A 21,330-nucleotide genomic window follows, 5' to 3' on the forward strand; every position below is an offset into this window, starting at 1 on the left:
ATAAGTTACACCACACAATCACTGAAATAATACATATTATTAGTGATGCTCCCAGATTTGCTGGTGTTCATTGTACATACATTTCAATCTATGCATCTTGAAATAGATAAAAATTGTACATGACAAAAATCCTTCCAAAACTGCATGCCATTTGCTTAACAATCATGCTATAACTAATAAATCAACTGATTAAAAAAAACTTAGAGCCTTGAGCAAAAATGACCCTTACTTTGATTATTACAGAGTAATAATATTTACAAGTACTTTGCAAATCAAGTATGCTACCAAGTATTCAAAGCCCCAGTCTCCAAACCTCTTTCTATGCTCCAGTTCATCGCTAATTTCATTCATGAGTGATATCCAATGATGCACCATCTTCTGTGATTGCAATCTCCTCAATAATTCCAACATTATTTGCATCACAGTTTGTCCACCTTAAAATTTGAATAATATTTTGCAACTTTATTAAGTGGTACTGACCGCACGTAACATGATGGCATACCAATTTATTTCACCAACATCTCTCTTAACCCTTCCAAATTCTCTAAATTGTCAGACTGTCCAACACTCAGAACTGAATGTGCAGAATTTTTTTCCAATAAAATTTGGGGAAAGAGTGAATCCATTGTTTTAGACCCTGCCACAAACTGCTCACTGTCTGAGGCTGAATCTCGGGGCCACCATATTTGACCCTAGGATGAACTTTCAAGTACATATTATTCTGACCATGTACTTCACCCTCCATAACATTAAACCATCTGTAAATTTCAGGTTATCCTAAACTCTGCTCCTGTGTCCTAATTTGTACCAAAACCCATCTGGCTATCATCATCTTCCTTGATACAATCCATTTGCTTAACAAAGAGCCATACCCCCATTTTAAAATTCTTATTATTCCATCCAAATCCCTCCTTGGCCTGGCCTCCCCTAATTTTGTAATTCCCCCCAGCCTTCTGAGATATCTGCCCTCCTGTAATTCTGGCCTCTTAAAAATCTTCAATTTCTATCCCTTTACCATTGAAGGCCATGCCTTCAGCTTTCAAAGATCGAAGCTCTGGAATTCCCCCTCAAAGCTCCTGCCTTTCTTTCTTTAAGACACTCCTTAAAACATACCTCATTCACGCAGCTTTTGGCCATCTGACCCTATATCTCCCTATGAGGCACAATGCCACATCGTGTATTATAATGGCTCTGTGATTGCTGCATTACTCTTGGTTCCTCTAAGATATTGTGAAGCTAAATAAATATAAAAATCTTTTCACAGCTTAGTTTAATATCATGATATGCTTAAACCTTCGTCATTTGGGAAGCCATATCTTAACCAACTTTATAGATAAATAATCAATAATCCTGACTACTACTAAACAGAGAGGCCTGGAACGTTACACATAGCATGAAAATTTTCTGTCTCCATTGCAATCTTACCAGAAGATTTAAAATGCTATGCAATTCCTTTTGGCCATAACTTACACAAAAGATCTAAAGGATATATAAAGTTTAGATTGTCTAACTTCTGTGATGCATGGATTTTCCAAAGTGTGAGGCAAAATTTCTGTGTATAATCTCTCGTAAAAATAACAAATAAAGTATGTTAAAAAATGTACCAACATATCATAACAGCACATGAAATGTGATTATATCAGACAGTTCTCGATCATGAAAGGAAGTCTCAAGATGACTCTATAGCTATAAAAAAAGTATTGTAATTTAATTGTTGTATTGCTCCCTGTGTATACACGTAGAAGAGTCCATTCAAATTTGCTTGTGCATGTAATTCTGGGACTATGTGCACTGTGGTGTCCTGCACAGTAATTATCAGTTAGGGTGTCGTAACTGAAGTAATTGTACAGCAAGATTTTTATTTCATGGAAAATGAGATCACAAATGGATGTCAAAGTATACCATCACCTTAAACCACATTTACTGTAAAAGACAAATGTTGAAATTGTAACTGTGTTTTTAATTCCAAGACTCACAGCATGTGCAGTAAAATGCACAGCATTGTTTCAGACGTTTTAAAATAAGGATCAACAAGATTCAATAATGGAGTTAAACTTTCTAAGACAAACTCAGGGAGTGGATTTAAAATTCTTACATATAAGCCTATCAAGGTTTTTTTTACAAAAACTAATTTCCCTTTATGAAATTTCAAAACAAATATTCAGAAAGATTGGACAACATGAAGAAATGAAGATGATAAGGTTTAGTGCCATCCATGAAGAGAATGTTTTTATAGTTCATTGCTATGGAGAAGACAAAAGTGGGTATTGCATATAAAACAATCTGCCAGGTTATTTATTAATATCATCATCTTCATTTGGAGGCCACAGAACTAATTAATTTCTGTAGATTAGGTGTATATCATAAAGTTATTAAAGATGTCACCAACTCTACATTTGTTTTTGCCATTTAATTATTTTGCTATAGTAAGTATTGATTTCATTGCTACTCATGAGTTATTTTTAAAGTAATCAAGAAACGCTAAGTGCCATGGAATGCTCTGTTTTGTTCATTTTTCTACATTCTGAAGCTGTGGCCTCATCAGGCGGCCAGCCACGACAGTTTCTAAGAGCCCTGAAATAAGAGCACCACAGCTGACCCAGGCAATTTCAGCTCAGTACATTTGAGCCTTTCCACTGTCATTAAGACACCATTATAATTATTTGTCGCCTAAATCTAGTTTATCTCCATTCACCTGATTAGAAGAGGGTGTTGGTGAAAATCCATTAGAAGCACCATGATCAGTCAGGAAGGAAAGAAGAGCCCCTTTGTCTTGCTGAATTATCTGTATTTTGATTGTCCTCTGACTGAATCTTTCAGCTAAGGAGTGTAGCAAACAAACTAAAAGCCAGGAGCTGAGCCTTAGTTTCTCAGAGTTTCCTCCTCTGTCAGCAGCTATGTGTTTGCTGAACATTTAAAGCCTTTCTAATAGAAGTTCTGGTTCTTAACAACCACCTTCCTCTATAGCTTTAATAATTTCTGTTTAAGACTTGCATTTCCATGTCTGATTCCTGAGTTATTGCCAAACACTATGACAATGTAACACTTTCATTTAAATATACAGTACATATAATTTGAAATAGCTAGGTTTCATGATTTTCTGTTTGTTGCTTTAATCCACACTCCAGATCAATTCTCGGGCAATTTTTCAAAATTTTTATAAATTTCATTCTTTAAATCATGCTGTTGAAAGATGTTACACACTAATCAGAGACTTGTAAGTATAAAAGGGTTCCTTAAACATTGTGCAACGACTCACTTATGGCTACCTGTTATTTTCCACAAGTCCCCTTTCCCACAGAGTCGTGCACTTTTTAAGGACCTTTAAAATGTAAATTCAATGCAAATCGGCTATTCTTCTTTTTGTGTATGTTTTTAGCCTCTGAGATGTCAATAAATGGTCATATTTCCTTGACTTTTTAATAACTCTCTGAACTTCATGTTTATGATGTAAAACATCCAAGCTTATAAAAGACTGGATTTTGAATATTCCTTTCTAATGCAAATAATAACTGCGTGCAAACAAACTAATCAGATAATTAAACAAATATTTTCTGGTTAAATTGAGTTTAGATTTTATTCCAAAGCAACTTTGAGTTTGAACATTTGATATAAAGATTTTCATCAGCCATCTGTAATGTAGTCTGGCTACTTACACAGGTTCCCAACACCAAAAGGGCATATTTAAACATTGATCATGTCAGTCACTTGTAAATAACCCAGAATGACAGATCACAGATTGTCTAAAATACACCATTTCAACAGTATCATTTCAGATTCAATATTGCAGCATAGCTCACTTCCTCCACATTAAACAAGTGTCTCCATCATGAAGTTTCTTTAACTCCTCATTCCAGTTTCTTTCTCACTCAGTGCTAATTAAATTTTTAACTGCTCGATAGCTGATGTCTGTTCAATGTTTTTGAAGATTCACAAATATTATTGAGCCAAAATTAAAAGCCTAGAATGCATAAAATAATTTGAGAAAATCATTTTAAGATGTACTGTTTAGCGTCAAACATTATATCATAATTTTAAAATTATAAAATTGTTTAGATTGAAAATTCCACTCAGCATTTCTGCATGTCCATTTGTTTCAATAATGATATCTTGATACTCTATTTCAAACTATACACTATATCAAATCTATACATTATTTTGCTGTGTTTAATATCTGTCACGATAAAACTGCTCATTTCAGAAAACTTTCATTGCAAAAATGAAAATGCTGAAAAAATCTGCTACATTGCAGCGTCATGCCTACGTATTATCGTTATTATTGACAGGAAGAGTTGTAATTTTTTAAACAAAAACTTATGATACTTCGTAGAAACGTGCCAAAAATTTGCAAGACTTAAATTTGACAACAAAAAGATGCTGAAATAATTTGGTAAGTATGTTTGTGATGAAGTCAGAATCCAGACATGTGAAGATCTGAAGAATGTTGTATGGGTAACAAAAATGTGCCCGTCAATCCCATATACACATTTCTAATCTTTGTATGCAATCGCTGTTGGACATTATGTACGGTCACAGTAAGCAAGCCTCTCAACTTATACGTATCATACCTACTTCTACAGCCTCCATTGCTTCTTCTTATTTTCAAGAATTCAGGTATGTCCTTACTTTCCTCAAGTATATCACATGCACATTTAAAGCATTTATATTCTCCTCACATACAACGCCAATGAATACCTTTACTCTTATGTAGTCCATACTTTTCCCTCGCAAATCTTTTCACTATTTATACCAGAAACTGGATCAAAACAAAAAAAAACTCAGCATTTCGGCATTTAAAATCAAACTGTTTTTATCTGTAACTGTTTTCCTTATTTGTTTAGCAAGGGATCTTTACTCCTAGGCTCGCCAACGCGCCCTCGGCATGTTGAGTTGTTCATTTGCTCCAGCGTGTTATTCACACCATCGTTAAAGATTGTCGTAAATAAAAATACATTTCTCATTCTTGCTGCCGAAATCCCAACTGACTGTGTTTGTAGATGACTGCGTGTGCATCGTAAATACTGGAAACATACCAGAACTTCAGAATAATACATCAGCGTTCACTCAACGGCAGCAGCTCTGTACCCGAGTAACATTTCCTTGTAACACAGCTGGGTTTGGGGTTGGGGGGGGGGGGAGCGGTGTGCGGAGGGGGAATGAAGTTCACCATTAGTACATAAAGTTGAGGGCAGCGTTCGGTTCGGAAAAAGATTTTGTTTTCTTTAATGCTAAAACAACATTTTGCTGATGACCTGTGTGTAAAAACGCCAAAATGCAACAAGAGACAACAGGCAGTTTACTCACCCGCTAACCAGGCCGATATTTCTGTGTGTCTCCAAGGCAGAAAGACTAACCCTGCAGCTGTTGGTATTCTGCAGAACTGTCGACAGCCTGAGAGTGGCTTTGCTGTTCCACACAATTTAACAGCGGCAGGAACACACTCACGGTTGCAGCAGCGATTGTTGTGTTGATGGATCCCTTTTGGGTTTCTCTCCTGATTCCTAGTGGATTTGGCAACTCAACTTCTACTGTACTGCTCTCAAATGAAGATGAAGGTCTCCATCTCCATGACATCTCACTTGTGCTTCAGGCTATATGAAGTGCATTTTTAAAGAAGCTTCCCTGGCAGTGTACGCACACTGTCTGACTGCCTCTAACTCACTGCTCCTGCCTGTTAGATGTTGCACTCGGACTGCAAAAGCAGTGTCCCAAACCAGACTTTTGCACAGCTCTCCCCAGACCCAAGGGATGCAAGCTGACTTTCAGCAAAGCCAGAAATGTCTAAGATCTGAAGCCATTGATAAATTCCACTGCGATCCCCTGCCTCTTTGCGCCCCCAATCCCCCACCCCCCTCTCCTCTTGATCAACCCCTGCTCAGACTTTGAATGAAGCTCAATTAGATATTATCTGTAGCGTTCAGACAAAGGCAGAGCCGACAGCTGAATAGGAAAAGCCTCACCTTCTGTTTTCTTTACTTAATCAGACTGCTACTGGGTCTATACTAATAGTGATTAGGATTTTGGTTCTCCCCAGCCCCACCCCTCATTACCCCACCAACCCCATTTTAATGTTAAACCTTTCGCAAGTTAAGATGGTCTGTAATAAACGTCTCAGGTATCCATTTTCCTCCCTTTTTTGGAGGTTTGAAATGCTGTTTGTTTTTTTAAAGAAATGTATAAATCCTGACACTTTGGCGCAATGTGCATCGAAAGTAAGCAAATCATAAAATTGTAATTGAAAAGATACAATGAAGGTTTAACTGCTTGGCAACGCCTTTTTTCGGTAAGGGGCACCCACTTTGTGCGGTGGGTGAGCAGTGAGCTCAGCTTCGAAAGAGTTATTTCATCAACGGACCAAGGCTGTGATTTACAAAAAGAAAACACAAACTCTATGCCACACACGCACATAAAAAAGACATACTGGGATTTCAGAAGGTCGCAGTGATTTATTCCATTGGGTTTATTATTTTAGTAAATACTTTATAATAATTTGTTTGCAATATATCAAGACACCAAAGACTTAAGATGAATGAATTACAAGGCAGTTAGAGAATGGTCTTTACTAAGGTCAATCACTTCTGTTGAAATGCCACAATCTCATTTTGATAGACAGTCTAGACAAAAAAAGTACTTACTAAAATGATCATTTTCTGAGAAATATGTGTACTTTTACGTTAATTGGATTCCATAATTTTTAACAGCTGGAATTAACAAAAGAGATCAGTCTACCCTCTGGGTTGAGCTGACTTTGACAATTGCACAACCCTCAAACAGGGTTTTTTTCCCCCCTGCTTCGCAGTTACATTGTCGTAGGGAGGGGACGGCTGTATTTTTGCTGAGAGACAGATTGCTCCTGCACGGAGCATTATGGGTTCACTTATTGTTTTGCTTAGTGGAGCTGTTTGATTTTTACATGAAGGTACCCATTTTGGCAGTGGTGGGGGTTGCTTAGTTTGGAAGGTAAACTGTGATGGGGCCCTGTCCCAAAGTTCCTAAATCGTTTCATTTATCTCAATTGTAAATAACCCGTTTCCCAACCAGCAGAACAGGGGTCTATGTGCAATATTTACATTTTTTTCGGGGGTTGGTAGGGGTGTCATCGCGAAAAAATGCTTCGAAGTCGGCTGCAAAATTTATTTTAACTTGATAAATTAATATGAACTTTCAAAAGAAATTTGGTTGTAAAAAGGGCAGGAAAAGAGGGAAGAAAAATAAATGTTCCTTACTATTGCATTCTTGAAATATTCACTTTTGATGTCCGCCACGTTTAATACTCAACGGGAAACGTGTTGTAGTCTGGTATCTACAGCTTTGAAGCAGTCACCCTATTTCTTTAATGAACAAAGCACATTTGACGAAAATCATATATTTGGGATGAATCACAAATTTTGTAACCCAAGTCTTCGAAAGTGCGAAACGCCTGTGTGCGCCACTGGGCTGCGGATCTTTGCTCATAAACCATTGATTTTCCCCCCCACCCCAAATCCTCCTTAAAATAAACGATAGCTCACAAATCTCTCGCACAGCGCGACTCTTCGCTGCATGGCAATTTAACAAACGACTGCACATCTTACTCAGTATTAAATGAAGCTACCACGCACTGTCCAAATGTTGGCGAATCTCTTCAAATTTTGGGATCAGGTGGTGAGTTTTAATTCGGGAGCTTTTGTTTTCAAATCGAGCAAAAAATTAATAGGCTTTGTTCAGTTTGCCGACCAGGTGTCGAAATGCTGCTCCGTTTTGAAAGTTCCGATCAGATAGTCTTGCTCCAGAGATCTCACTAGTTGTGTTAGTGATTTGGTGACAAGTAACTTCCACCCGCCACACTGATGCTATTTAATCACATTGAGTTTTTGTTTGGTGTGTGCAAAACTGTTGCCTTAAAGAGATTCTTTAACTAGAGCACTCCCACTCAACCAAAAAAGTCACTAATTTATTTCATCCATCAGTGCATGTTCCGTTGATAAAATATGGAATGGCTCTTGGATACTCGTTTCACGTGGTCCAGGTTAATTGTTACACGAGATTTGCCGAAAACATTTCAGTCTTAAAAAGCTTCAGAAATAACTTATGGCGCTAATGAAGAGACCGAATTGAATTGAAATGATTTGCAAGGTAAATTCGACAAAGCCGCTACCTGAAGTGAAATGCCGTGCCCTCTATCTGTCCCACATTCCCTCTTAATGCAACTTTTCATTCGGGCTGCGGGGAAGGCACAGCAATTAGCCCTATTGCTTAAAAGAAAAACAGACTCAGGTTTAATGAGCTTATCGAATGCAGTGGGAAGCCAAGATATAAAACAAACAAACTCCAATTCTGGCGAAGTATCTCCAATTCAAAGCATTAAACTATGTCCCATAAAGAAACACAATGTACTCCGAATGTTAATTCTGTTTCTCGCTCCGCAGATACTGCCAGGCCCGCTGAGTTTCTTCGGCGCTTTGTTTTTATTTCAGATCTCTAGCATCTGCGGTATTTTGCTTTCTCATAAACTTACTTTCTAATTTTTAGTCTTAAATAGCCGTTTTGTCCTATTCCCTTTTAGTTGCCAAACTATTTAGTTGTTAGTCACAGAGAATCCAGCGGGAAATCACACAATATCGAAGTTTCTGTTATGATCTGAGCAACACTGCTATATAGAGGGTTGTATTTAAACCTGCCATTCTTCAGCGATGAAAGGCAAGTACTGCAGCATCTGAGATTGTGTACGGTACCCGGCTGCAGATGGGATGAGTTGAACACTAAATTAGATAGATTAGCATTAACCTACAAGAACAGACCGCAGCTAAAGAGGTTTCAGTTGCTTGCCACATCATGCAGCGAGGGTGCACCTGATGAGCAACTGTGCAGTTCCACCTGCGACCTCTCCCGCAACACCCCCCCTCCCCGAGCCTGACACAAGGCTTCACAGGGAGATGCTGAGTGGGGGCCCACCGGGAAGGGAGAACCGGGAGGCAGAGTGACTTTCAGGGCTGGTCATGTGGACCTGGCAGTGTCTGGTTTCACAGCAGCATTGCAGAGGCCAAGGAGCAGGCCGGCTCTGGAGGCTGCAGATGGTACAAGGCACAGGGAGACATTGGGGAAGGGGGAAGGGGTGGTATGGAGGTGAGGGGAGAAATAATACAGTTGTTGATTTCTGTCTGATTTAGCATCTCCAGAAAACACATTGCCACACAAGCCGTTTTTACAGTTGAAACTGTTGCTGTCTATATATCATTCATTGAATGGTATCTGTGTCTATTAGAATCTAACGCTGCGCCTCTCATGAACAAAATGCCACAATTCTGCATCTCTAAAATCCACCTCTCTTTAATGCCTGTACCATTCCTGCAGTACTACAGTGCAATGTCATAACAGTCGACTGGAGGTGAAATCTCCTTAGAATGCTATTTCATAGCTAAGAGATTTGTTTTCAAGCGGAACATCATTTAGACTTTTTTGACGGGGTATGTTTTCAAAAAAGACACTCGGCAAAATGTTGGGTAGCAAAACAAAATCTGAGCATGTAGATCCTAACTGAATAGAGCAAGGCGCCCGTGTGCATTTTAAACCCTGCAGCAGTTTGCCGTCAGCTCTGAAATCCGAGTCTTGCCCAGAGTCCCGAGATTGCTGAGTGTGTTTTGAATGCGTTGTGCCAGGGTCAAGTTCAGCCAGTCAATGAGCAAAGCGTTCACACGCACCCAAAATCTAATCTTAACAATATAGACATCAAACTTTGCCACTCACCTAGCTCACTGTTGAAGAATACAGTTGATAGTGGGCGGCTGGACGTCAGGAATAGCTCCATGGTGAAGGCTCAGTATTATTCCAAGTCCCGAAGCCAGCAACATGCTCCGTCAAACACAGGCTGTGCACACCTAGATTTTAACTTGAGTCTCTGACAGCTTGTGAGGGCTACAACGGCCGCCTCCCATATAAGGGAAATCAGGGTAAAATGATCAGCCCTTAAGGCCTTCTTCTCTCAGGAACAACAACACAAGCGGAAATAATCCTCTGTTTTCAAATAAACCGAGCATTACCGAAAATGATCGAGATAAGATTACAGCCAAATCACACTGAATATTTATTGGACCCCAACTCTGCCAGATTTTAGGTTGATTCCGTACAATTTCTCTGTAGTTTTCTTTCGTGCTTGCAATGAATTCCCCACTTCATAATTTTGTGATTCATATTTTTATTAACGGGGCTAAAGAACGTCAAGAAACCTGGTGGCTTCCTAACACTGCAGACTTAATGAGGAGTGCAGAAAAACGCGCGAGTTTAGTAATTTAGTGAAGTCCATGTAGAAATAGGCCGCCATTTCCCCAGCAAATTAACGTACGGTTTTAACGAAAGCGTTAATCACAAATCGAATGAACAGTGAGCAGACAGAGACATTTCAAATGTGCCTGTGAAATGTTCCTGTGCTCTAATCGCGCACCGCAATTTCCAGGCTGCAGAAGATGCGAGAAAATACTCATTAAAGCCGTCATTGAGAATGGACAGTTCTGAAGCGCTGCCAGATAAATTTACTGTTGCTTCGACGACTTTTACTTTCATCTTCCCCGTCAAAATTCAAATGTCAATTCTCCAGAATGCACCGAGAGAAGGAGCAACAATATTTGCTTGAAAGCAGGAAAATAGCTCTTTTCCTTGTAGGCCCTAAATTGGGTTCAAAATGATGGGGTTTGGATTCCTCTGATAGTGCACTATTCAACACGCTTGCAAAATATGCGTTTGTACGCGATTTAATGAACTTGACAACTTATTTATTTTAACTAAATTAATGACTGTGTTAAAATGAAACACAAAGGAACTTCCACCGTACCAGACAATGTAAGTAGTAGAGGGAAATCAACTGTAAATATGTAAAAAGTAACAAAATCTCGCCACCAAAGGCTCTGATTCACGTTGATTTTGTGTAATTTTTGATAGTGTTGGCCCATTGGCTGATATTCTTTTGGTATATTGACCTATTGACCTTGCACATTTTAAACTGGTCAATTTGCTTGAATCTTAACCACGTGTGGAAAACTATAGGTTCCAGATAAAGTGATATTTTGATGATTTCGGAGAACACCATTGAATACTTGCATTATTACTGTCTTAGCAAGTGATGATTGCAAACCAATGTAACAAATGTCATTGCGATCCCACAGTTGAGCTTGACGTGAGAGACAAAGACTGAATTCAAATGTCTGCTTTCTTAACCTGGTGAATGCAGAAGCCCTGTGTATTTTACCAAATGGTGCAGCATGAAACATGCAGGTGAACATATGAATAAGGAGCAGGAGTAGGCCATTCAGTCTCTGTGTCTGCTCCACCATTCGATAGGGTCATGGATGATCAGATTCTGGCTTCAACTCCACATTTTCATCTTCTGCTGAGAACCTTTGACTTCCTTGTTAGAAACAATCTATCTACTCATGCCATATGGATACTCAATGACTCTGTTTTCACTTATGTCTAGGGAAGATGGTTCCAAAGACTTAGAGCATTCTGAGGAAAAGAAATTCTCCTCACCTCTATCATAGCCTGACCTGTGTCCCCTAGATCTAGACTCTCCCACTTTGGGAAATATCCTTTTGACATCCAGCCTGTCAAATCCCTACAGATTCTCAATGTCTCAATAACAACACCTCTTATTTTCCATTGGATTCAAGCCCAGCTGGACCGACCCATTCTCACAACATAATTCCCTGCCCCTATTCTTGGTATCAGTTGCATATAGAACATAGAACATAGAACAGTGCAGCACAGAACAGGCCCTTCAGCCCACGATGGTGTGCTGACCATTGATCTTCTGTATGCACCCTCAAATTTCTGTGACCATATGCTTTGTCCAGCAGTCCAGCAGTCTCTTAAATGTCCCCAATGACCTTGCTTCCACAACTGCTGCTGGAAACACATTCCATGCTCTCACAACTCTCTGTGTAAAGAACCCACCTCTGAAATCCCCTCTATACTTTCCTCCAAACAGCTTAAAACTGTGACCCCTCGTGTTAGCCATTTCTGCCCTGGGAAATAGTCTCTGGCTATCAACTCTATCTATGCCTCTCATTATCTTGTATACCTCAATTAGGTCCCCTCCCCTCCTCCTTATCTCCAATGAAAAAAGTCCGAGCTTAGTCAACCTCTCTTCATAAGATAAGCCCTCCAGTCCAGGCAGCATCCTGGTAAACCTCCTCTGAACCGTCTCCAAAGTATCCACATCTTTCCTATAATAGGGCGACCAGAACTGGACACAGTATTCCAAGTGCGGTCTAACCAAAGTTTTATAGAGCTGCAACAAGATCTCATGACTTTTAAACTCAATCCCCCTGCTAATGAAAGCCAAAACACCATAAGCTTTCTTAACAACCCTGTCCACTTGGGTGGCCATTTTAAGGGATCTGTGTATCTGCACACCAAGATCCCTCTGTTCCTCCACACTGCCAAGAATCCTATCCTTAATCCTGTACTCAGCTTTCAAATTCAACCTTCCAAAATGCATCACCTCGCATTTATCCAAGTTGAACTCCATCTGCCACCTCTCAGCCCATCTCTGCATCCTGACAATGTCCCACTGCAGCCTACAACAGCCCTCTATACTGTCAACGACACCTCCAACCTTTGTGTCGTCTGCAAACTTGTTGACCCATCCTTCAATCCCCTCATCCAAGTCTTAATAAAAATTACAAACAGTAGAGGCCCAAGGACAGAGGCCAGTGGAACACCACTGACTTCCAGGCAGAATATTTTCCTTCTACTACCACTCGCTGTCTTCTGTTGGCCAGCCAATTCTGTATCCAGATAGCTAAGTTCCCCTGTATCCCATTCCTCCTGACCTTCTGAATGAGCCTACCATGGGGATCTTTATCAAATGCCTTGCTGGAGTCCATATACACCACATCCACAGCTCGACCCTCATCAACTTTTCTAGTCACATCCTCAAAGAACTCGATAAGGTTTGTGAGGCATAACCTGCCCCTCACAAAGCCGTGTTGACTGCATTTAAGCAAGCCATGCTCTTCCAGATGGTCATAAATCCTATCCCTCAGAATCCTTTCTTCTAACACCTTGTAGACAACAGACGTGAGACTTACTGGTGTGTAATTGCCGGGGATTTCCCTATTTCCTTTCTTGAAGAGAGGAATTACATTTGCCTCTCTCCAGTCCTCAGGTACGACTCCAGTGGAGAGCGAGGATGCAAAGATCCTCGCAAGCGGCGAAGCAATTGCATTTCTCGTTTCCCAAAGCAGCCGAGGACAAATCTGGTCCGGGCCTGGCGACTTGTCAATCTTAATGTTTGACAAAATTTTCAGCCCATCAGCTTCCTCTATCTCTATCCATTCCAGCATGCTCACCTGCTCTTCAAAGGTTTCATTCACTACAAAGTATCTGAACTGCTTGTAATGCATTAATATTCTTTCTGAAATAAGGAGGCCAAAACTATATACAATACTCCAGATCTAGTCTCAACAACACCTCGCTGAACAGTAGCAAAACATTCCTGCTTTTATATTTCATTGCACTTGTAATAATTTGATTCACCTTCCAAATTACTTGCTAAGTATATACCTACATACTAACATTAGGTAATTAATTTATCAGGGCAACCATATTTCCCTGTACCTCAGAGTTCTGCAATCTCTTTCTATTCATGCTTTTTACATCTAGACATTTTTTTTCTCCCTATTCCTTCTGCCAATTTGGTTAGGTTCCCATTTATCCACACTGCCTTTTACTTTCCTAAGGACAGCACTTCTGCAGGTGCACTCTTATCCAAATTGTTTGTTGCTCGAGTCATTTCAATTAATTTGCTTCCGCAATCATATAGATGGGAAACACAAATACCCAAGCAACTGTGCCATAGATTAGGCTAAGAAACTATATTCTACCAGGTTCAAAATACCCCCCATCCCTGGAATTAGGCACCATGGGATAATTCAGTCTCTTTTTGAAAACCGTATGACATGTACTGATTGCTTCATAAACACAATACCCTTGACCTCAGCCAAGATAGTAGTTGTGCAACACAGCAGTAAAAATATTTTTAAAAGAATTGCTAACATTTTTTTGCCAGAATCAAACCTCTTAGCATCGGATGAATGAAAGTTTCTTAAGCCACTCTGAAAATTAGATAATGGTATCTTACAGTAACAATGTTGATTGAATGACAGGCCCTGGTGTAACAATATCAACTGAATAAAGGTCCCCACAATAATCATTTCAATTGAAGGATGCCTCCTACAGTAACAAATTCAAAAGAATGAAAGCCCTTACGATAACAGTTTAAATTGACTGTGAATTTTATTTAAACAACATTAAAGTGTTAAGTAAGAGGAAGAAGAAAGAAGCTCAGCCATCCTTCAAGCATTTTGTGAGTGAAGGTCAAAGTGTTTACTATTTAAAGGAGCTGTAATCTGAGCTGTACAGGCTGCAGTCTTACAGTCAAGGGTATGTGGGATCTCTACAAGAAACAGAATCAGCACTGACATTCCCATGTTAATGTAGCAGGTCTATGGCTGTCAGTGCCAGTAACTCTGCCATGTGGCAGCAAACATTGTTAGCTAGTTGTCATAAGTGAATCAAATCATAATTTGGAAAGCACAATGTTTGCACATTTGAACAGGAAAAGAATCAGACAAAAACAAAGTTGTCATCAATTGGTGCATGCAAAGAATCACATAATAATTGGGCAGCAAGCTGAATGCGACAGTTGAACTATTAAAGGAAGACATGCATTTATGTACAGTATTTGGATGAATAATAAAGTTGAACTCCAATGGAGCTCAAATGCCTTTGAACAAATAGGTTGAATGTTATGTTCAATTATAGTGCTAATGCATTTTGTATTCAAGGCATGAGAGTTAGTAATGACCTGAGTATTAAGACAATTAATGCAGAGTATTCAAATTGGCTCGTGAATGAATTACTAGGACAGATTAGTAACTAATACACTGAGCACAGTTTTAGCACAAACTGAATTTCACGCAAGTAGTACATGATGTGAACGATTCGATAAAAGAGTTATTGTGAAATCAACAATACTCTAAAACACCTAAACCAGGGTCCTGTCTTTTCTTAAAAGCACGAGAGCATCAACATAAGCATGAACTATTTTTTTCAGTCACTTGAGAATGAGTGTAAGGTAGAAACTACTTGTTGAAATTTTTAACATTTTCTGTATTTTTCCAACCCTCGCACTCCAGATTATTTTACGTTCTTAGACAATACTCTGAGAATCTGACACAGAATGAGTACTGACATGCTACACACCCTATTGGACCAATTATATGAAAAAGGAATGAATGTTGCGTGATATAATTTCTAGGAACATTTTTCTCCTTTCTCTGAGGGATGTCAAACTGATGATCCCTACTGATTGCTTTCCTGCCACTGCCGTCTAATGATTTATCCAACTTTCATAGTTTTAAAAATACCAGTCTTGTATTGAATACCAGGAAACAGTTATTACGTCTTCCTGAATTTTGAATGCCTGACCCATAAAATACAAAAGGGAATCTGTCAGTCAAATAAAATATGAATTAATTGTATTATTCAAGTTCAAAATGCCTCTTTGTAAGGGAAGGAATCAACATTGCACCGGATTATTTTTCTTTGGCTCACGACTTAGGCTTATAAAGTTTGAATACATGTACAAACAGATTTGAGAACAGCATTTTCTCTGCTATTATCAGACTTCTGAACAGACCTCTCAAATGTTAATGTTGATCTCTCTCTCTGCACCTTCTCTACAGCTGTAACACTGTATTCTGCACTCTGTTCTGCTACCTGATGCATATTCTGTGGTACAATCTGCCTGTAAAGCATGCAAAACAATATGTTTCTGTACATATGACAACAATAAATCAAATCAAATTCTCACCCCCCTCATCAGAATTACAGACTTTGAGGAGAAAACAACCAAACCAAAGCCTAACAAAACACAAAATGTTCTCAAAGCAGATAGATGTATAGTATATTTCACACAACAGTCTTCTGCTGGTGTTGTAATGACTGCATCGATTTACTTTAACATGTGAAGCTAGCAAACAGGGAAATACCAATGAAAATATTAAGCACTCATAAGCCAGTATATCAAACAAATGCTTTATTGTAACCTAATGTTTGTATACCATAATTTAAATGTTTGTGCCAAATATTAAAATGAGATGTAAATAAAGGAGGCCGTATGTGGGCATAAGAGGTAAACCCAATTCCTGTCAGTATTCTGTTGATGAAGAAATGTGAATAAAATAATGAAGCATTTATTGGAATCCTTTTGTTTGCTGCTTTATTGAAGGCAGTAACCAAAATAGTTGAAAAAATTTCATATGAAGTATCAAAAATTGACATTTTCATGATGTAACATTAAGGCCACATGCATAAATATATATGGAAAAATGTTCAATTGATTATTGGGCATAAATGTAATCAAAACACTAGCAACTAGTGTAACTGCAGTAACTAGTGTTACACTTTTAGATCTTTTAGACCAATTTTTCTATGGAAATCATTTAGACGTATTATTTTGAAACATATTTTTCAGTCAAAACTTGCAAACATATAATAGACTTTAGACGGACATCTGAGTCAGCAATTTGTAGACATGAAAAGACAATTGTGTGTTTCAGTTACCATTTAGACTCACTGCTGCAGCCGCAGTCCTATTCATTTGAGCTCAGTTAGGTGGATGAAGTCTGCTCTCTCAATAAAGATGTGCTGGTCAATTTTAATTAAAAACTAGAAGTAATGCAACACCAGGGAAGTCCTTCACCTGATGAAGCTTGTGGTTTTGAATAAACATCGTGGACTATAACCTGGTGTTGTGTGACTTCTGCCTTTATCTATGCCAGTCCAACACTGGCATCTCTACATCTTAATTAAAAGCAACTTGGCTTTGGACACAAGATACTGAGTGAACAGTCAGGATAGAAAATAAAAACGTTTCTGATTTGGAAAGGCAGAATAGAACGTTTCAGTCAAATGGACCCACTGCTCTATACCTTTTAAGTTGATGTGAAATAAGTCAAGTTATGCTTCAAACTAAAATTCATAAAGACTTAACTCAGTTAAAGGGATTGAAAAGGTGCTCTGTAAAATGACGTGAATGTAGGGTTTACAGAGCAAAGTAATGCTTTTGTTACAGTTTAAGCTATAATTGAAGTAGATGTATAGTGTGAGTCAAATGACATAACACTTTAACACCAAGCTCCATAAGAGAGCAACTGTTGCCATTGAAGACAGAAGGTTAGTGTTGTACATGAGCTGTGAATCAGTTAGATAACTCAGAATCACAGGATTCTGGATTTTACTCTCCCTCTAGGGCCTGAGCACAATTAGGACTTATTCTCCAGTGCACTTCTAAAGCAGTACTGCATTGTGGGTACAATGTTTTCAATTGAGGCCCCTCTGCATGCTTGGGTGAAAGTAAAAACTCCCGTGAGATAATTTCAAAAAGGTGCAGGTTATATCTGGTGTCTGGGCCAATTTATCTCTCAACTATCCCTCATAAAAATCAAATTATCTGGCCATTATTGAAATAGCTCCATACAGGCCGGTATTCCTTCATGAAGTTACCCTTTATTTACATGTGAACAGACCTTGACTTTAGTACTGCCTCATTCAGAGTCAGCTACCAGAGTGTCAATATCGCTGAAACTCAACCTTTTTATGTCAGCCAGGGTTTCCTCATTGGACCATGTTAACAGCCCAATCAGGGAACTCATATCCTTTGGGGTCCAGCTGGCTGACCTCATTAAAAGCACTTCAGTTATCACATTGCTGATTGTGGGAGTTTTCTGTGTGCAAATTGCCTTCTATCTTTTCTACATTAAAATAGTACTAGCTCTTCAAAAGTGAGCACTTCTTTGATATTAAAGAATGTAAGAAATCTGGTGGCTATAAAAATGTTATATTTATGCAAGTTTTTTTTAATCTTTCTAGCTTTGCATATAAAACAACTAGTTCAAGTGGTAACTCACTTTATATATCTATCCCATCAGAGTCAACTGTATATTAAAAGGGCTAATGATCTACGACTGGATACATTTCTTTATTCTATGCCATCTCTATTTCATTTCCCATCAAAACAGTCATGTATGATTATGTGAAAAATAAATGCAATTCTTCACTGTTCTGCCCATTGAAACTTTTTGACATTTTAAGACAATAAGATATAAGAGCAGAAATTGGGCTTTCAGCCCATCAAGTCTGCTCCTCCTTTCAATGAGCTCATGGGTGATCTGATAACCCTGAACTTTCCTGTCTTTTACACATCACCCTTGATTCTTTTTGTTAATTATTATAAATCTGTCTCACTCGGCTTTGAATATACTTAAAAACCCAGTTTCAGTAGCACTCTGTAGTAAAGGATTCCACAGATTCACTACCCTCTGACAGAAGAAAGTCCCCCTCATCTCTATCTTGATTGTGTAACTCTTATTCTGAGATTTTGCCCTTTAGTCCTAGATTGTCTCACAAGGGGAAACAACTCCTACGCATCTACTCTGTCAAGTCCCCAAGAATCTTGTATGTTTTAATGAGATTGCCTCTCATTCTTTCAAATTTCAGTGAGAATCGGCCTAATGTAACCAATCTTTCCTCTCAAAACAGTCATTCCATACTTAGTATCAGCCCAGTGAACTTATTCTAGACTGGCTTCAATGCCAACGTACCTCTCCTCACATAAGGGGCTCAAAACAGTTACAATACTCCAGCTGTGGCCTGACTTGTGCCTTGCAGAATAGAATCATAGAATCCCTACAGTGCAGAAAGAGGGCAGTCAACCCATTAAGTCTGCACTGACCTTCCAAAATGCATTCCACCCAGACCTCTATCCCCATCCCATCCCTGTGATTTCAACGAGGATTTTACCATGGCTAATCTGCCTGACCTGCACATCCCTGGATACTATGGGCATTTGTTTTTAAAGCACAGGCAATCCATCTAACCCCTACATCTTTGGACTGTGGGAGGAAACCAGAACACCCACAGGAAACTCACAAAAGACACGGGGAGAACATACAAACTCCATACAGACAGTCGGCAATGGCTGGAAATGAACCCGGGGTCCCTAGTGCTGTGAGGCAACAGTGCTGACCACTGTGCCACCCAACAGTGTAACTTTATGCTTGACTTTCATATTTTCAGCAAAACTTCCTTAGTTTTATATTCCATTCTCTTTGAAATGAAGACCAGTAGTCCATTTACCTTCCTTATTACTCGCTCTTGCAAGCTATTCTAGAAAATAATTTAAGTATAACTCTGATTCAAATGTCTTCCCCAGCAGTGGAGTCATAATAAATAAAACTTCTTGAATTATACAATCCAATGAAGCTATATGTAAAAAGATCAAAATGTAAATTCCTGGAAATTGGTAATGAAAAGACAAGCTTGGAAGAAATGCTCAGGCAAAGCCAATCATTTTCAATAAAGGAAATGATGCTACCTGGCAATAAGTCAGGCAGCATCTTTGGAGAGAAAAACATTGCAGTCAATGATCTTTCATCAGAACTGGAATAAGTTAGAGATTTAATGGTTTATAAGAAAGGACAGAGCCAAGGAAACTTTGGAGGGTTGTGAGAAAGTGGTGTGGAAAGAAAATCGGTGTTGTTGTGATTATTTCTCCTGATACAGAACATAGGAGAAATCAGGTATGCAGATTAATTTCATGTTTATTCAAACAATCTCAATCTTAGATAGACTAAACAGAATTTTGTCTGAATTTTCCCAATTCTGTCTGCTGCCTGACCAAAATGCATTCAAATTTTATATCTCTGTGATCACATAAGCATACATTGTTTACATTTCATTCTTATACAATAAACAGACATCTTCTCTTCTTGGTCTTTCCCTTATCCTGTCTACAGTAATTTGTTCGTACTCTCTAGTTTGCTGCCAATGCTTAGGATGTACAAGGTTCCTTTCTAGACATTTCTGCTGATATGGCCCTTTATGGTTTCAAGTTTCATGCCTACTAAAATGTGCCTTTTACTACTAACTTGTCAGGTGTTTCCTTCATACTCTTGTGACCCTTTTTCACTGCAATGCGTATGATAGGATGGGGGACAGGAGCACTTAAATGACTGAAGGGGTACTGTGCAAGGAAAAAGGGGTGGTAGTCATATAAAAAAGAAAATAAATTCAAGGAAGAGTCATTTTGGGTTAGAAATGTTAACTCTGTTTTTCTCACCGCTAATGCTGCCTAGCCTCCTGAGACAGTATGAGTTGGTGGTTATGATCTGAAGTTTTTGAACTCAACATGGCAGTTGCAAAATGGCCAATTGAAAACCAGAAAGCTGTTCCTCACTGAGTTTCATTGGAACACTGTAGGAAGTAGAGGACGGAAAGGAACAGGGCTGAAGTGGAAATAGAAAACTAAATTGGCAACATATGCAGTTTGGCTTTAATTCAACAAAGGGAAAGATAGGTTACTGCAGCAGGTTTGTTACTTCATCAAAAATCCAATGACTAGTCATTCTTAAAGCGCTGATCTTTCTTTTTTCCAGCTAATGATTGACCCGTAATGCATTTATCCAATGATTCTGTGCTCGTTTCCAAAGCAGTTGTGGTTCTCAGAGACAAAACTACACAGCTCAGCTACATGGTATCAAGAGATTCTACTATTGTAGGTCCAACCATTAAGAACTAGTTGACTTTTAAAAAACTCTTCATTTTAAGCAGTGTTCAGTATTTTATTTCCGTACAATGTATGATTATTGAGCTTTAGAGATTTTAACATTCGACTGAGACATCAATAGATGTACATTCTATTTGCAACTAAGGATATTTCAAAGGTACATATCTGGAAGGCCTTGTGAAATATTTAGTCAAAGGTTTACTAATCCTACTTACAGATGTGCAACTGCATAAAAATAGCGCATTCACATTCTGTATCATAACATATTTGCACTTCTTTACTCTACCAAAACATACTCTAAAATCAGGTCAATTTCCCTTACCTTGTCTACAGGGCCTCTCACTCCTATGTATCCATGGACGGTAGTCTGGAGAAATTTGCCAGGGCAGAACTTTTTGATGCAACATCTGTATATTTCATGCACTGGACAGTGCATCATAAAACAACTTGATGGCAATTCCAGACCAACTTTATTTGGAATACTAATAAAATCTGAATCATTCACATCTTATATGTAAAAAATGTAATTTCACATTCCCTAAATGTTTTCCAAGCTCTTTGCAGCTGTTTGGATCCACACTGTGGATCAGAGCCATTCTGCATGATGGACTAATGCCCAGTGGGTCTGCACTGAAGAAACTGATGCCAGTAAACAGCCCGTCAGTTACAGCAACCTGTGTTACCAGACGTCAGGCTGAAACTAATCCTGAACTTCTCATGGAAAC

At 38.8% G+C, this 21,330-nt stretch overlaps 1 protein-coding gene and 1 long non-coding RNA gene across 8 annotated transcripts in view; one reads left to right on the plus strand and one right to left on the minus strand.

The window, feature by feature from the left end:
- LOC125461445 (eyes absent homolog 1-like) overlaps positions 1–9,974 on the minus strand; it is a 263,476-nt gene extending 253,502 nt beyond the window's left edge. Inside the window, exons 1-2 of one of the 7 annotated variants that reach the window (XM_048550238.2) lie at positions 9,727–9,974; positions 7,227–7,331 (exon numbers count right to left, since the gene is read on the minus strand). The gene's annotated coding sequence lies outside the window, so the exon portion shown is untranslated. Of the gene's footprint in view, positions 1–4,695; positions 4,988–5,033; positions 5,108–5,304; positions 5,801–5,960; positions 5,981–7,226; positions 7,332–9,726 lie in introns of those variants that run through there. The other 6 variants (XM_048550236.2, XM_059652749.1, XM_048550241.1 and 3 more) reach the window with 6 other exon arrangements.
- LOC125461447 (uncharacterized) overlaps positions 7,534–21,330 on the plus strand; it is a 30,753-nt gene continuing 16,956 nt past the window's right edge. Inside the window, exon 1 of the long non-coding RNA XR_007249497.2 lies at positions 7,534–7,644. This is a non-coding gene — a long non-coding RNA (uncharacterized LOC125461447). The remainder of the gene's footprint in view (positions 7,645–21,330) is intronic.

The sequence above is a fragment of the Stegostoma tigrinum genome, chromosome 19 (genome assembly GCF_030684315.1).
Source record: "Stegostoma tigrinum isolate sSteTig4 chromosome 19, sSteTig4.hap1, whole genome shotgun sequence".
Classification (NCBI taxonomy): domain Eukaryota; kingdom Metazoa; phylum Chordata; class Chondrichthyes; order Orectolobiformes; family Stegostomatidae; genus Stegostoma; species Stegostoma tigrinum.